The 5,750-nt window shown below is 47.4% G+C and overlaps 1 protein-coding gene across 1 annotated transcript in view; it reads left to right on the top strand.

The window, feature by feature from the left end:
• The first annotated feature begins 1,004 nt into the window (after nucleotides 1–1,004).
• Nucleotides 1,005–5,750, top strand: part of trps1 (trichorhinophalangeal syndrome I) — a 519,916-nt gene continuing 515,170 nt past the window's right edge. Inside the window, exon 1 of the mRNA XM_069920540.1 lies at nucleotides 1,005–1,081. The gene's annotated coding sequence lies outside the window, so the exon portion shown is untranslated. The remainder of the gene's footprint in view (nucleotides 1,082–5,750) is intronic.

Genomic DNA, 5,750 nt, shown 5'->3' with positions numbered 1-5,750 from the left:
CCTAGGTGCATGCTGGAAGGGATGCTGGAGTCAGAGAGAAACCTCTAATGACGCCATTTCCCCATGGGTGCCCTGCCGCGTGGCGATACAAGCGGGGCTGGTTCACCATGAGGATGTGCACAGCCACAATATCATGGAGAGACCAGAACCTCTAGATCCAGTCATTGGTGCTCTGAAGAATGACAATTTTGCTCAGATATTTATATATCAAAGTAGACAAGTTTTTGCACCATTATTCTATAATACAAGGATATTTACATTGATAAGCAGGATACCTTTAAGGACAGGAAGAATATTACAGTTAGTTACAAATTGTTCCATGTTTCAGTTGAAACTGATTAGCTGCTATCGGTTAGTAAAGGATTAAAGGTAGCAGCTTTTAGTTCCTCCTGTCATGTACATGGGAGGTTTGCCAATCTTTGTGATATTCTGCATTGGTCAATAATATTTCAGTTTGCTCTCAGCAACAGTTAAAACTTGCCACAATTTTCCTCCTTGTTGATCTTTTCTGGATCAACACTTCCTGTCAATTTATTCAGGAAAGACGCTTCTTGATCTCTGACTGGGAAGGGTCCCATTTTAGTATATGCTTCCTCATTGTCAGATTCTCCAATACCCTTTGCCTGTTCTGCAGGAAGGAGGTAAGAAAAATCTGGATCACAATTCCAAGAGTAAAACGTGAAAGTCTGCAGACACTGTGGTTGAAGTAAAAACACAATGCTGGACAAACTTAGCAGGTCAAACAGTGTCCATTATATTGCAAAGGTAAAAATACATAACTGTGGTGGCGCACATCCTCATGGTGAACCGGCCCCGCTTGTATCGCCATGTGGCGGGGCAGCCATGGGGAAATGGCGTCATCAGAGGTTTCTCTCTGACTCCAGCATCCCTTCCAGCGCGCACCCTGTGCAGCGATTATGACGTCACAATGCACCAGGTGACTAAGCTCATGCTGCCCTTAAAGGGGCACGCTGAATTTGAATAAATATAGTCGTTAAGGACCCTCAACGTGGTGGCTGTGTTTCTTCTACTGCTCACACCGCCACATAACCAACATTTCAGGTTTGAGCCCTTCATCAAGGTATGGAAAAATGTTGACAGGCGACAAATAAAAAGGTAAAGGAGGAGGCGTGGGGGGTGGGTGGGGGGAGAGCAAGGATGCAAAGGTTTATGTATCTTGGGTAAAAGGTATTAAGTGGAGAAGGGAAGGAGTGTACAGTAGCAAGCAAGAGGAAGAGGGATGGCTTGGTAAATAGAGAGGGAAAGAGTTGGAGAGCTGAGGGAAAGAAGGCAGGGGGAAGGGAAGTTGGGGGGAGGGTGGGAGAAGGAGAGCAGGTTAGCAGAAATTGGAAAAGTCGATGTTAAAGCCATCTGGCTTGAGAGGGCCCAGATGGAAAATCAGGTGTTGTTCCTCCAATTTATGGGTGGACTTGGTGGGATAGTACTTGAGGCCATGGACAGACATGTGAGCATGGGAGTGGGACACAGAACTGAAATGGTTGGGCACTGGAAGGTCTCTGTCACTGATACAGACAGAGCAAAGGTGCTCAGTGAAACAATCTCCCAGCCTACACCCAGTGTCTCCAATGTAGGAAAGGCCACAAAGTGTGTACCGGATGCAGTAAATCAATCCTGCAGATAAACAAGTGTTGCTTCACTTGAAAGGCCCCTGGACTGTCATGAGGGAGGAGATGTTGGCACAAGTATGGCACCTCTGCAGCCACAGGGAAAGTTGCCAGGGGGTGGGGGGGGGGGTGGGCGATTGATATGGAGGGATGTGTGCACGAGGGAGTCATGGAGTGAGCTGTCCCAATGGAAGGCAGAGAGGGGAGGAGAGGGGAAGATGTGTCTGGTAGTGGGATCCTGTTGGAGGTGCCAGAAATTCTGGAGGATGATGTGCTGTAAGCAGAGGCTGGTGGGGTGGTAAGTAAGGACAAGGGGAATACTGTGTTTGTTTGTGTCTGGGGGCAGAGGGGGCCAGGGCAGATGAGTGGGAAATGGAAGAGATGAGGGTGAAGGCTGAGTTGATGGTGGTGGAGGGGAAGCCATGTTTGTAGAAAAAGGCAGACATTTCAGTAGCTCTGGACTGGAAGACCTCATCTTGGGAACCAATGTGGTGGAGTTGGAGAAATTATGAGGGGAATAAAATCCTTGCAGGGAACGGGGTTTGAGGAAGTGTAGCCAAGGTAGTTGAAGGAGTTGGTGAGTTTTTAATATATGTTGGTGGAAAGCCTGTCTCCTGAGATGGAGACAGAAAGAGGAGAGTGTTTTTGGAGATGAAAACCAGGTGAACTTGAGATTGGGGTGGAAGTTGGCAACGAAGTGAATGAAGTTGACGGGCTCATCGCGAGTGCACGAGGCAGCCCTGATGTAGTTATCAATATAACAAAGGAAGATTTGAGGGGCGGGGGCCTTGCCTGTGTTGGCTTACACCACAAAGCCTACAAATAGGCAGGTGTAACTGGGACCCATGAGGGTACCCATTGCTACTCCTTTGATTTGGAGGAAGTGAGAAGAATCAAAGGAGAAGTTGTTTAGAGTGAGGACGAGTTCTGCCAGACAGAGGAGGGTGGTAGTAGAGGTTGACTGATTGGGTCTCTGGTCCAGAAAGAAATGCTTTAAGTCCTTCTGTATGGGGAGTGGAAGTATAAAAGGATTGGACATCCATCATGAAAATGAGATGGTCCAGTTTGGTGAATCTGAAGTCATAGGAGAAATGGAGGGCATGTGAGGTACATGTGGGGAGGGATTAGACCCAGGGGAGAAAAGATGGAGTCAAGGTAGGAGGAAACTAGTTTGGTGGGGCGAGCAAGCAAAAACAACTGGTCTACCTAGATGGTTGGGTTTATTTATCTTGGGTAAAAGGTTGAAACAGGCGGGAATAGGAGACAATGAGGTTGGCGGCTGTGGGATGGCAGTGACCAGAAATGATAAGGTTGGAGATGGTGTTGAAGATGGTGGCTTGATGAGCTGTGGTGGGGTCCTGAGGAATGGGTAAGCAAGAGTAGGTGTCTAAGAACTGTCGTCTGGCCTCAGCTAAGTAGAGGTTAGTGTGCCAGACTGCAACAGCACCATTTTTGCCTGTGGGTTTGATGGTGTAATTGGCATTGTTGTGGAGAGAGTGGAGGGCAGAGCATTCAGAGGGGGTAAGATTAGAATAAAAGAACAATTTCACGTGTTGTCTTTCCTCAGATTTGTCGAAAAACATGCACAAGGGTTAGGGTTCTTATTGAAATAAGTTGAACAAGTGTAATAACAGCAATCCCTGTGTTGATAAAGTAATGCATAAATGTGGACCCCCAACCCATGGTGAAGTTTGCACGATGTGGTGTTGATCCAATTTTATTTTCCTTTAAACTTGAGAATGGTTGGAATTGTTGTAAAGACCAGAGAACCCCTTCCAACTAGGAGAAAAATATTTCCTGCTTTAGCCTTTAACATGCACTTAAATGGGTGCATATTTCCTGATGAAGGAGGCACTTGTGCAAGGGATACTTTGACATGTAACTTCCTTGTGGCTTCAGTGGCCTGGGGGTACTGGAGGATCTTTTCATCATTCCATAACAGTGTGACATGTTCTGGGGTAAGAGGGGGATTTGTTCCTGTGGTCATAGGTCTTCCCATCAGGATTGCATGTAGGGTCAGGCCAGTGTTTTGATTTTTCTGATTTCTCAATTTGTACAATATGAGAAGTCTATCTGGCCACTTTAACTTGTGCTATTGGTAATTTAGTTTGGACATTCTTATTTCTCCATTCATAGACTTCCTGATCTTTGAGGGGAACAAATGTTGTGGCACTGAGCGGTGGTAGGTATAGTTAGGGTGAGATAGTAAAATCATCACATAAGCCTGTTTGTTGGATGGTTGTAACATGTTGTTTGGCTGTGGAATCGAGCAATAAAGTAACTAGGAGTACAAGTATTTTGCAGGCATGGTTCAGCACAATGGCAGTAGACTTTTCAATGACCATGGGTGTGGCAGCCTCGGCATGGAAACAGGCTGGCATACCCAAGACCACAGCGGGTAAAGCTGCAGAGTAGTAGGGCAGAGGACTCTGGTGCCAGAGCCATTTGTTTCATTAATTTTGAGTATAAATGGTTTCTTGTAGTGTGGCAGTCCTAGGGCAGGGGCCTTGTCTGAGATCTTCAAAAGCCTACACATGTTCTGAACCCACCCAGCCACAGATGGCGCTGACTTCAAGGTTGCAGATCATAGGACAGCGTCCTTTTCTTGATACTCGCCAACAAATCCCCAGCAGTGTAATGCCATTCCAAGGGAAGGTGGACGTACTTTGAGTATAGCTGATACTTGTTCTTGGCTCAGTCATCGTTGTCCTTCTTCCAAATGATACTTAACAGTGGGCTGACAGAACTGTAGCATTTCCATTGCCCCAAATGATTTAACAGGAGTTTGGAATCCTGTGGGCTGCTGTGGAGTTCAGCGGAGGCCACAAACAGGTCACTGGCGTATTAGATTAGAGTTGACTCTGTTAACCGGGGGCATGCATCGAGGTTACATTTTACCGCTGCAGCACACATAGCAGAGCTTTCCTTATACCCCTGGGATAACTGAGTCCAGGTATACTGCTGGTCTGAGTACATAAATGCAAATAGACGCCGGTTGTCTGTGTGCAATGGAATTGAAAAGAAGGCAGAGCATAAGTCAATTACAGTGAATGGATTAGCCATAACCAGAATAGCTACAAGGATAGTGTTTGTATCTGGTACTAGTCGAGTGATAGGAATTTGGTTGATGGATTTGTGTCCCTTGATGAAACACTAGGCCCCTTTTGGCCCTGGTTTAGGCATGGGTAGGATGGGAGTATTACAGGGGCTCTGCATCTTGACTAGGACCTCCTGGTGCAGGAGGGCTTTGATGACTAGGCTTATGGCCTCTTCAGCCTCTGGTGACAGTTGATTCTGTCGAATACATGGCAATGGGGCTCCAGGCTTTGAAGTGACCAAACGTGAAGGAGCTGAGTGGACACATGCTATATGATTCTTGTGGTACACCTATAGGGAAGGGGATACTTGTCTCAGGGTCCTTGGTGGGAAATTTTCCTTTAAATGTATATATTTTAAAAAACATTACACATACAGTATGGTAACAGGCCCTTTCGCTCACGAGCCTGTGCTGCACAATTACAACAAATTGATCTTCAGGTACACAAATCCTTTATCCAGAACCCTTGGGGGACAGTGTGTTCCAAATTTTGGATTTTTCCACATTTCGGAAAGCCCACCCAAATTGTGCTGCTGTATCCACCCCACCCCCTTCCAGTTGCCTGGCCGCCTCCCCCAACCACGGTCCCTCGGTCGCCTCCCCCAACTGCCGGTCCTCGGCCGTCTCCCCCAACCGCCGGTCCCTCGGCCACCCAGTTGTCTCCCCCAACCGCCAGTCCCTCGGCCATCTGGCCACCGCCCCCAACCACCAGTCCCTCGGCCGCCTCCTGCAACTGCCGGTCCCCACTTGCCAGATTTTGGAGCTTTCTGGATTTTAGATGTCCGGATAAAGGATCGTGTACCTGTACAACCTCCGGTACTTTTTTTTTGAATGGTGGGAGGCCACTGGAGCACCCAGAGGAAACCCACGAAGATACAGTGAGAATGTATAAACTCCTTATTGATAGTGCGGGATTTGAAGCCCGGTCCCGATCGCTGGTGCTGTGACAGTGTTGTGCAAATTGGTGCACTAACAGTACTGGCCTTTGGTTTAGGTGGTTGTTTCAGAGCCCAGAGGGGAGGGAAAAT

This window comes from Narcine bancroftii, chromosome 2, assembly GCF_036971445.1.
Source record: "Narcine bancroftii isolate sNarBan1 chromosome 2, sNarBan1.hap1, whole genome shotgun sequence".
NCBI classification, from domain to species: domain Eukaryota; kingdom Metazoa; phylum Chordata; class Chondrichthyes; order Torpediniformes; family Narcinidae; genus Narcine; species Narcine bancroftii.
The sequence above is the reverse complement of the archived record's forward strand: the minus strand, read 5'-3'. Positions and strand labels throughout refer to the sequence as shown.